The following is an 11208-nucleotide window of genomic DNA, read 5'->3' on the forward strand; positions in this document are numbered from 1 at the left end:
AGCTTTAGAAAAGAAGCCCCCAAACACAGCTTCAGAGGCTTTTTTTCTGAAGCTCTGTTTCGGAGGCTTTCAGAGGAAGGAAAAAAGAGTTTTTTCTGAAATGGAGTTCCAGAAGTTTCAGAGGCAGGAAAAAAAAGCAAAAAAAAAGCAAGACACAGAGCTCACAACCAAGGAACCTGTCACTAAAATTCACCTCTGGAAACAGCTGATTGGGGGTTTTCCAGGAGGCCGATCCACCTGCCAATCAGCTTTTTTCTTATTTTCCTCCCCAAAAACTAAGGTGCGTCTTATACTCTGAAAAATACAGTGATTAATTTTTATGCTGTCCCATAAAGAGGAAATACATAGTTTGAGGAAGTTTTGACTTCTGAAACGGAGCACCTTTTATCAACTATATTTGATGTGATGACCATGCCCTTCCTTGAAGAAAATGGTTTTAAAAACAGAGTGCAGTATGTGACAATAACTCGCACAAAACTGTTTATGTGCCTGGTCTGGAAACATCAATTATTATCAAATGCAGCAGCCAAGTCAGTTCTTTGGAAGAATTCAAAGACTTCTTGGAGTGAACTCAAAGTCTGAAGCCAGTTAGAGGGATGTACAGGAGATGGTTGAGGTCTATCTTGCTGCATGGGTTTTATGATCCTGTGAATCCTGAGGAAGTGGGCAGGATCTCCTGCAGTATCAGCTCAGTCACTTGCAGTCTGGACCTCTGCCCGTTCTGGTGGGTGACATTCTGCAAGGAGGAGTGAAGGATGAGCTGGTTCATGGGGTGGTAAATGTGTCTTTGAGAGAGGGAATGAAACCATCCCTTGACTTAGTAATACTTGGGGGAAGGTTGCGGAGAGAGTGGTTGAACTACAAGTCTGTAGAGATTCTCAGTCATCCAGGTCATCGTTGTCCCAAAAGAGCCTTGGTGGCACAGCAGACTAAAGTGCTGTTAAGTAGCACCAGCTGCCTGCAATTACTGCAAGTTCAAATCTCACCAGGCTCAAGGTTGACTCAGCCTTCCATCCTTTCGAGGTAGGTAAAATGAGGACCCGGATTGTGGGGGCAATAAGCTGACTTTGTATAAAAAAGAACACCGCTTGGGGAGGGCCGAAAGCCCTACTAAGCAGGTATATACAAAAGTATGAAGGCTATTGCTTAACGCATTGTAAGCCGCCCTGAGTCTCCGGAGAAGGGTGACATATAAATCGGACCAATAAATAAATAAATAAAGGTGCTTTTTCAGGAGGCAACTGGACTTCCTTGTTTTTTTTTTCTTTGAAGACGTCTAGCTTCTCATCGAAGAAGCCTGAGGACACAGATAAACCTCCAAGTGCTTCAACAACCCTCTCAAAGGATGCAAATGGCCACCTGTCTGCAAGGAATATAAACCCTTCCGTTCCTCACTATTCTGTCAGAGCTGAAGAAGCTTCTTGGATGAGAAGCGAAACGTCTGCAAAGAAAAAAAAAAGTTCAGTTGCCTGCTGAAAAAACACCTTTGGTTGAGCTGCAGTTGCAGAAGGCCCTGGAGAAAACAGATGGTCTGGAGTCATTTCAAACTGGGTTCAAGCTTGGTTTCTGGCAAACGCTATGGAGACAGCATTACGATGCTTATTGGTGATCTGCAGGGGTCTCCAACCTTGGCAAGTTTAAGACTTGTGGAGTTGAAGTCCACAAGTCTTAAAGTTGCCAAGGTTAGAGACCCCTGCTCTAGTGAGATCAGGATAGGAATAGTGTGACAGTTTTGGTGTCCCTTGGTCTTTCAGCCATTTTCAATACCTTTGATCATGGTAGCCTTCTGAGTTGTCTTCAAGGATAAGAGTGTGGTCAGTAGTATACTGGTTCTCCTTCCCAATGGAACAATTTTGGAGGGGAACATTGAATCCTAGGCCCATTAATGGGAGGGAGGTAGTGCAGGATTTGATGCTCTCCCCGTTCGTATTCAATATCTACATGAAACTGCTGGGTATAGCATTGTCAGCAGCATAGGGTGAGGTTTTATCGGTATACTGAGGATACCCAACTGTGCATCTTAATCCCTGGAAAAGAAGTGATGCTGCCAAAGTGCCATCAAGGTGCTTGGAGGTTTTCCAGATCTGGATGCAGACAAATAGACTGAGGCAAAACCAGCAAGATTCAACCCAATGAGATTCCATTGTTAATTCTGAATGGGCAACCTTCCTCCAGGTAGAACTGAGTCACAATCTAGGGAACTGCTTGGACTCGCAGGTTTTGTTCAAAGAGCAGGGGGCAGTTGTGGCTAAGACAACCTTTGTGCAATTCCATCTTGTGTTCCAATTGTAAGCTTTCCCAGAACAGCTAGTATTACTCACTGTCAAGTCATGCTTTAAGTCATTTCTCAACGGGATCATTGCAATATACCGTACATGGAGCTGTCCTTGAAGAATGTTTGGAAGCTACAGAATGCAAGCGGTGATGGACACACCTCAAGGTACTAACATAACACCTCTACTCAGAGTTGGCTTCTGGGGACATTCAAGATGCTGATTGCCACTTTTTAAAAGTCCTTCATGTTTCAGGGCCTGCGTTTTTGAATACTACCTTCTCCCAGCAGCATCTGCCTAGCTGATAAAGACCAGTAGGGTAGACTAACTAGATATCCCCTCAATTAGATATTGTAACCTTCAAGGGCCGCATAAGAATGCTTTTAGTCACCAATAGAGCTCCTCTTGAAGAGTGGTTACTTCTTTCCCTTCTGGTGTTTTAGGAAGCTGATGAAAACCTTGTTCCACCAGGTGTCAGACCTGGAAGCCATCTTTCTACCTTTGTGCTTTCAGGCTTCAGGCCTGCCACAAATCCTACTGTGGGAAATTGGGAGGGGGGATTGCTAGAGGGAAGAAGATACGTAGTCACAATAAAATTCTTTATAGGAAGTCAAGGCCATGGTGCCCTGCAGCTGTGTTGAGAAGCATGAGGAGGTATCTTCTGTTCCGGATGGTACCTGATTGGATGTGTGGTGGATATGTGGGAGAAGGGCAAGGTCCTGAACTTTCTTTTGGGTGTGGAAAACCCGGAAGCTCTCAGATTCGGGTTTTCCCAGATGTGCCAATATGACATCTCTAATAAAAGTTAGCTTTGAGGAACTTCAAGCCTCAGAGTTTGATTTCATTGGGGGTGTTACCTGGAACCCTGACACCAGGCCTCTTGGTTTGTTTGAGGTAATTGTCTTCTGGTGAGATTAGCTTTCTTTTCATTATTGATAATATTTTTTATTGGTGATTCCCATATTCTAGTGGCTGTTTTTTAAACCGATTGTATGTTTTCTTGATTACAATTACATATCGGGGAATTGTTCTTGGCATGAATGGTATGCTCTATAAGCCTTGCAAATAAATATCAGTTTTTTGTGTGGAAAGCATCTCCCTAGTTAGAAATGTGTATCACAGTGACATAAGGTGTTTATTTCCTGTAAAGACCTCCATGATTTGGATCCAATTTATTTCCTGCTATTTAATCCTTTCAGACACACACACCCCATTCAAGGCAGTTTATCTTGAGCTGAGTATTTGCTTTAGATGCTTCTCTGGGATACTGGAACATACTTCCTACTGAATTGAGAATGTCTACTGTAGCTCTTTCTCATCCTTTTCTCATCCTTTAAAAAGGGTCCTGAAAGGTATATTTTGAAAAAAGCATTTAACAATATATTGTTTTAGAATTGCTTTTAATATTTTTTATTTTACATCTTCATTTTTATGTATACGGTATCACTGGGAGACCAGATTAGTCCACTGTGTAACAGGTTCAAGAAGTAAAATATGCAAGTTATCAGTATCCTAAGGAGGTGATAAGAAAGATTATGGACTGGCAGAGCTAAAAAAAAAATCTACATAAGGTTTCCTCCTAAATTTGCTTCACAACAAAGGACCATAATTCAATAATAAATTGCATGCAAAGTTATCAAAGTTGCACTCTAATTAATTAAAGAATCTTCTGTAGAAATCTTTGCTTATTGTGGGTATTAGAGCCATGCTGTTAATTGGAGTTATCAGTTAGATGAACTTGTGTATTCTTCAGGAGTTGTTTTTCAACTTGGCCCACAAAAATCCTAGCTTCAAGTTGGCACCTCCAGTTAATAGAACTGAACAATCTGCATGTTTTATCTGAGCTGTCACCCAAGTGAAAAATCCTTGGTAATTTAAATTAACATTTTCAGAGTGCAGTCTTCTTGGAAGGAGCGAGGAAATCAGCTTGTCTCTGCTATCTGCCCCCACTGAACAGAAGGAGGGTCATAGCTCAGTTAGGATTACCATATCCATTCTGCAAAAATATGCATGACCATCAGATGGCAGCAAAGAGCTACAGGAAGTCCTTTGCTGGTATCTAGTAGTTTTCAAAATCTGGACTGGTTTGGACAAAACTCAGCAGCACTTTTTCATGCGGCTGTTGATAAAAAATAGGATCGCTAACATGATTGCCAATATCCAATGACGGATATGGCACAAGAAGAAGTGGTTCTCCATGTATTGGCAACCCAATTGTCATAGACCCAAGGAAACTGCATGCTTTTTATGTAGACAGCCCCACTTCAATTCCTGGCATGCCTTCTGAAAGCCTTTATTATTATTATTATTATTATTATTCATATTTCTATGCCGCCCACTCTCCAAGGACTCTGGGCGGCTTACACCAAAGACAGTATACTAAATAGCATATTGCCCCCAACAATCTGGGTCCTCATTTTACCCACCTCGGAAGGATGGAAGGCTGAATCAACCTTGAGCCGGTGAGATTTGATCCGCTGATCTGCTGAACTAGCAGTCAGCTGAAGTAGCTGTAATACTGCAGTCTAACCACTGCGCCACCTCGGCCTTAGAAAGAGGGAGATGGGTGGTTAAAAAATATGAAATCTAAATAAATAAATACTATTTCACTCAGAATAGATAATGGCTACTGTATATTCTATTTTCCAGGGAAGGTACATTCACACAAACCATTAAGCTTAGTTAATGTTCATTAAACATTAACATAACAACAACACTATTTGTTTTGTATGAACTTGGCCCATCTGATTAGCTTATGGATCAAGATATTGTGCGCATCCAGCAAATGGGTTAATACAGTAATAGTTGTATAAGTGCTCCAAGTATAAAGTATTGAACTCAAACAAAGCCGTTCATGATAGCTATTTTCATAATTCCCAATTCCTAACTCATTTGCCATCCATATGCATGGAAACTTCTGATTTTATATAGAAGAAAAGGAAGGAAGGGAGGGAGGGAGGAACTCTGTACCCAGGGGTGAAATCTACTTATCTCTTACCTTCCCTACCCGTTCGGAAGTGTGCTCAACGCATGCATGCGCATCACATGTGATTTTGGACCCTCTGCGCATGCACAAAGCTTCTGTGCATGTACAGACAGTCAAAAACAGGTTACTTCCTGTTAAAACCAGGAAGTAATGATGTCTGGATGGGCAGGCGGAGCCTCGTGCTGCTGTTGCTACCAGTTCGCCGAACCACACACTGCCACCGCTACTGATTCGCCCAACCAGTGCGAACCGGTAGCATTTCACCCCTGTCTCTTCCCCATTGTTCAGATTCTCAAGTCACTCTAAAAGTAGCAGTCCCAGAACCATGGTTACTAGGCTAAAAAAGACTGCATACCAAATGACATCAGCTCCACATACGGCTGCCAAAAGTTGAAGCAGATTTGGCAGTAGCTGTCAATGTACCATCTAATTAATTAATGCAGGATCAGTTTCAGCTCCTGAGACCTGAGGAAGTAGACATAGATCCATAGGCATCTATTCTTAAGCCCAAGTATTTGCTGAAGTATTTTCTCACTAGATCTTCATCCTTCAGTAGAAGGTAGACAAATGCTTCTTGAAGAAAGGGAGTGATGCTGACAAAAATTCTGGCTCAACAGTTCTCAAATCCAGGAACTGTCCTGAACCTCAGTGCTGAATAAGATGGTACTTCTTTCACAACCTCAGGTTTGAGAATTAAGGAAATCATAGAATCATAGGGCTGGAAGAGACATTGGAGGTTTTCTAGTCCAAACCCATGCCTAAGGAAGGAGTCCATATTCCATCCCACACAGAAGGTTGTTCAACCTTTTCTTGAAAACCTCCAGTGATGGAGCAACCACAACTCTGGGAGGCAAGCTCTTCCACTGATTAATTGCTCTTACTATCAAAAAAGTTCTCCTTCGTTCCAGGTAGGATCTCCCTCTGAAGATCTTCCTCTATTGCTTCTTGTCCTGCCCTCAGGCGCTATGGAGAATAAATTGACTTTCTTCCTTGTGTGCTCTTGGATGCAAAATTACAGCTGGAGATGTATGTAAGCTTGGTGATCTAGGCATCACTTTGTCTAGTGAGTCATCTTCATCCATTTCTGGATGGAGATAACCTGATCTCAGTAGTGCTACTAAACCCTCAACTGAGTTATTGTAATGTGTCAGCTTCTTTGATGCTTGCTTGCTATCGGCTGCCATAGTAACGGGGAAGGGGGGAAGATTGGTTTTTGGGTGAGGAAGTGAGTTGGAGTGAAGAACAAAAAGGGAAAGATGCTCTCATGAGCTACTGCGCAGCTGAATGGACTTGTTTATACCCAGTCAAGGTCAACCGTCCCGGAATACCAGATGGATGAAAACACCTGAAGATGTGCCCCACATATGGGATGGGGATTGGACATTTAGCCTGGGTCCCTGGTGGGAGGGATTTGGGGAAACTTTCAGTATGTAACTTTCACATCTTTTGGCTCAGATCTTGCTTTTCTTTCATTGCTATCATTTCAAGCTCAGTAAAAGTACCTCTTCTCTACAAACATTGAGTTGGGAGTTTTTCTTTCTTGGGTTTTGAACGGAGGCACGTCTGACTACTGTGCATTATCTGTTGGACAGTCCTCGAAGAAGGTATGGAGTTCACAGCTGGAGCAGCATGTTGTGGCTCAGAAGATGCTTGCATGTTACCTTGTTCTACTAGAGTTGAAATGATTGCCAGGTCAGTTTAAGGTGTAGGTCAGGTGTAGGTTTCTCAACCTCAGCAACTTTAAGATGCGTGGACTTCAACTCCCAGAATACCCCAAACTGTTCCTTAACATTGCTGTGGTTTCAGAGAAACACTGATAACATATCTAAAATTCAGCAGAGTAGATTAAGGGAGAAGAATGCTCAAGAATCCAGAACTATCTAAGGCTTTAGAGGTCAAGCACTTAGAACTGTGTTTCGAAACATAAATAGAAAGCTGGAATAGCTATTTCAAGATCAGAGATACATTGTAATGCAGGGGTCTCCAACCTTGGCCACTTTAAGACTTTGACGACTTTAAGACTCTGGGAGTCCACAAGTCTTAAAGTGGCCAAGGTTGGAGACCCCTGTCGAAAAGTACATGATATCAACCATCTGTTTTGCTCCTTTATATTATTTGAAGTTACCAACATATGTGAAGGTCAGTTACATAGGTTACAACTGTCTAGATTAAACATAATGAAATCATATATTGCTGTGGCCAGATTCATTTTTCTCAGGGAAAGATCCAACTGACTTTGAATGAATGCTGGGCAAAGACTGTCCTTATTCGGTGCTCATGCGGATTTCCAAAAAAAGCTAGATGGGAATTTATTTTTATTTATTTATTTATTTCCAATTTATATACCGCCCTTCTCCCTAAGGACTCAGGGCAGTGTACAGCCAGAATTAAGAACATGAAATACAAATATTAAAAAACAATTAAAATATATATAAATTTGGCCCAAAAATTAAAAATCACAAACCAATTAAAACATTTAAATGAAATTGGTTTGGGGTTAGAAAAAGCTTTATTCACTTCGATGGGTAGCCTACCAGGAACTGAATAGAGAGAATGTTCCTTGCTGATCCTGTGCTGTTTCACCAGAACTTACTACCGTATATGAAATTCCACATGACTTCACAATGGCTGAAGCCAATTTTGTTTTCGTTTAGTTAGGTACAGTGTGACATCCTGATGGGAGAGGTCATCATCTGATGAGATAGAAGGTACTATTTCCTTTTTCTTTTGGGCTGGAAAAAAAGAGATGTTATGCCTTAATACTGGAAAGAGAATGGGTTGTTTGAAACCCTGAGAAATCATAGACCTCATTTCAGTGGTGAAATCCAATTTTTTTACTACTGGTTCTGTGGGCATGGCCAGAGGTGGTATTTGCCAGTTCTCCGAACTGCTCAAAATTTCCGCTACCAGTTCTGCAGAACCTGTCAGAACCTGCTGGATTTCACCCCTGCCTTGTTTCCATTTGTTTCCATTTGGCTCCTGTGGTCCTGCTAAGGATTATAAAACGAAGAAGCCGGTTGCAAGGATAAAAGATTTTAAACTAGTAGTAAATCAGAATGGGACAACTTGCCCTGGCCAACTTGCCGAGGGACAACTTGCCACGGGACAATTCAACACTTCAATTTAATTATTTAAAATAATTATTAAAATATTTTTAATGTTTGTCATTTGTATTTCATTTTGTCTCTCCTTTGGCATCCTTTCTTTAATGATTCTACTCCACCATTTCTTTGATATTAGTGTAACCAGTGGTGAGATTCAGCCAGGTCGCACCACTTTGGGAGAACCGGTTGTTAATTTTCTGAGCAGTTTGGTGAACTGGTTGTTGGAAGAAACCATTAGGGCAGAGAACCGGTTGTTAAATTAGTTGAATCCCACCACTGAGTGTAACTTTTGTCCTACGTCAAGTTGGCCATGACGAGTTGGCCACGTCGAGGAAATTGTAGCCCAATGGCATGTAAACCACATAGGCATCCATTGCTAACTTCAGTGACTAAGAAAATAACAAAATGTACGTCCTGACATCTAGAGGTAGACCCAGCCCTTTCATATTTGCAAATGTGAAATGCAAATATATTATAAATCATGATGTCTGCAGTGCATGATTTAATGCCTATGTGGTTTACATGCCATTTGTAGCCCATGGGCTCAATGCATGTGTTTGTCCAGCATTGACCTTTATAGTGATATCTCCGTGGAACTTCAATAGACTCCAAATTGTGGGAAATGAGGCATTTTGGCTGCCTGGAAAAAAAATAGTTTTCTTTTCCATTCACAGTAATGGAAAGTAAAATAAATGCAGAATTTTTTTTTAATTGCTGGCAATGATTAACATAGAAATTATGACAACATCTGTTGGAATATCAGAATCCTTAAGGGCCTTTCAGGAATTACTATTATTATTGTTTTGGCAAATTAGTAAAACGGGAGAATTAAAAGAAAATCCAGTAAGAGTTGAATCTTTCTTTGATGAAAGGTCCTGATTTGTGTTAGCAATGATTCTTCACAACTTTGCTTTCTTTTCCTAATCAAAGCTAATAAAATACAGTCCAGCTGGCAGATCTGTCAGCGGCCTGTATGTTTGTAGTCACACTCCATAAACTTCCTTGTGAGATTTTAAAGAATGATATGTTGCTTGATTTGGAGTTTCTACGTTTTATGATGGTATTCATAATGAGACTGTTTGTTTTTTTGAAATGTAAATATTGGAAGGTCTTTGAGTCATTTATTTTAAATTAAAGATTAATCTTAAACACGAGTGACAATGGTTCTGGTTTACTGCAAAGCTCAATACAAGTTCTGAAAAAAACTTGAATTCCATAAAGGCCCATTCTTAATAAATAAAACACCAGAATGATGGCAAATCCATTTGGTAACCAGCTTGGTTAGTGGTTAAGGCACCTGGCTAGAAACCAGGAGACTGTGAGTTCTAGTCCTACCCTAGGCATGAAAGCTGATTAAGTGACTTTGAGATGATCACCAGGACCTGTGAGTTCTAGTCCTGCCCTGGGCATGAAAGCCAACTGGGTGACTTTGGGCCAGTCACGCTCTCTCAGCAAGGGTGGGCTTCAAAAATTTTAGCAAGAGGTTCTCTGCCTGGTTGCTGGGTGGGTGTGGCCATGGTGGGCATGGCCTAGTCGGCCTCTTGCATCACAGCAGGGGAGTGTTTTTGCCCTCCCCAGGCTCTGGAGGCTTTTCTTGAACCTCTGGGAGGGCGAAAACGGCCTCCCAAGGCTCCGGAGGCCCTCTGAAAGGCATTTCTGAACTTCCGGTAGGCCTGTTTTTCCCCCTCCCCGAGCCTCCGCACACACCCTGCACTTACCTGTATCCAAAACGGGCCGCCTGGGGACTCCTGGGAGGGGTGGGGTGGGTGGGGGAATGGGATTCTGCACAGAATCTTAGCTAGAGGTTCTCCCAAACCCCTGCGAACCCCCAGCAGCCCACCCTTGCTTTCAGCCTATGATGTCAGGCTTAGACAACAAGTCAGTTAGCCAATTCCTGTTGCAATCAGTGGATGAATACTGGGTTGATCCAAAAAAGCCAATCCTGCACTTGCTAGGAAGAAAGAAAGAAAAGAATAAAGGCAAACCCATTGCTTTGCTTGTAAAAAGTACTCAACTGCTCAGACACAAGAGAGTAATAAATTGGGAACTGTCAACAAATGTTTTGGATGGGAAGGGTGGCTACAGAGGACAGGAAGGAGCAATCTTCTGGGGTGTTTTGAGAGCAGCTAGAGGCAACCACTGCTGCAGCTATTTTGCACCATAAATGGGCAAGACCCCCTCCCCATGACAACCAGTGTCCTTGAACACCCAAAACATATTCTCAAAGAAGCTAGGGTCTGTGTCTCCTGTTCTTTACTATTTACTATTCTTCACCTTTAAACACCTTTGATCTGCATGATTGAGTCTTCATTGACATATTGCAATACATTTGTGGAGAAATCCCTGAAGTTGGCGTGTCAAGAGTTGGTACATTCCAATGACTTTTTGACTCCCTGCCTAATTTTTTTCTGACTGATGAAGTTGCTTGGATGAGCAGAGAAATGTCTCAGATTAACAAAACTTGGTCCAGTTGCCGTGATTTGACCTTTAGACGTCTTTGGCCTGGTTGAGTCTTCATTGACCTATTCTTTACTACTAAGAGCTGTGGTGGCACAGTGGTTAGAATGCAGTATTGCAGGCTAGTTCTGCTGACTGCCAACTGCCAGCATTTCAGCAGTTTGAGCCACCAGCTCAAGGTTGACTCAGCTTTCCGTCCTTCCGAGGTCAGTGAAATGAGGACCCAGATTGTTGGGGGCAATAGGTTGACTCTGTAAACTGCTTAGAGAGGGCTGTAAAGCACTGTGAAGCAGTATATAAGTCTAAGTGCTATTGCTATTGCTACATACTGTTATCGTTTGTCTTCTCTTCTTTCTCGCGGGGCAGGTTTTAAATGATTTCCAATGTC

The 11208-nt window shown here is 42.0% G+C and overlaps 1 long non-coding RNA gene across 1 annotated transcript; it reads right to left on the reverse strand.

The window, feature by feature from the left end:
- Positions 1-7745: 7745 nt before the first annotated feature.
- Positions 7746-10911, reverse strand: LOC117667747 (uncharacterized). The gene is made up of 2 exons (XR_004592127.2): positions 10638-10911; positions 7746-7991 (listed from the first exon to the last, which is right to left on the reverse strand). It is a non-coding gene; the product is annotated as an uncharacterized LOC117667747 (long non-coding RNA).
- Between the last annotated feature and the right edge of the window lie 297 nt (positions 10912-11208).

Source organism: Pantherophis guttatus, chromosome 1, assembly GCF_059756535.1.
Source record: "Pantherophis guttatus breed Tessera chromosome 1, ASM5975653v1, whole genome shotgun sequence".
NCBI classification, from domain to species: domain Eukaryota; kingdom Metazoa; phylum Chordata; class Lepidosauria; order Squamata; family Colubridae; genus Pantherophis; species Pantherophis guttatus.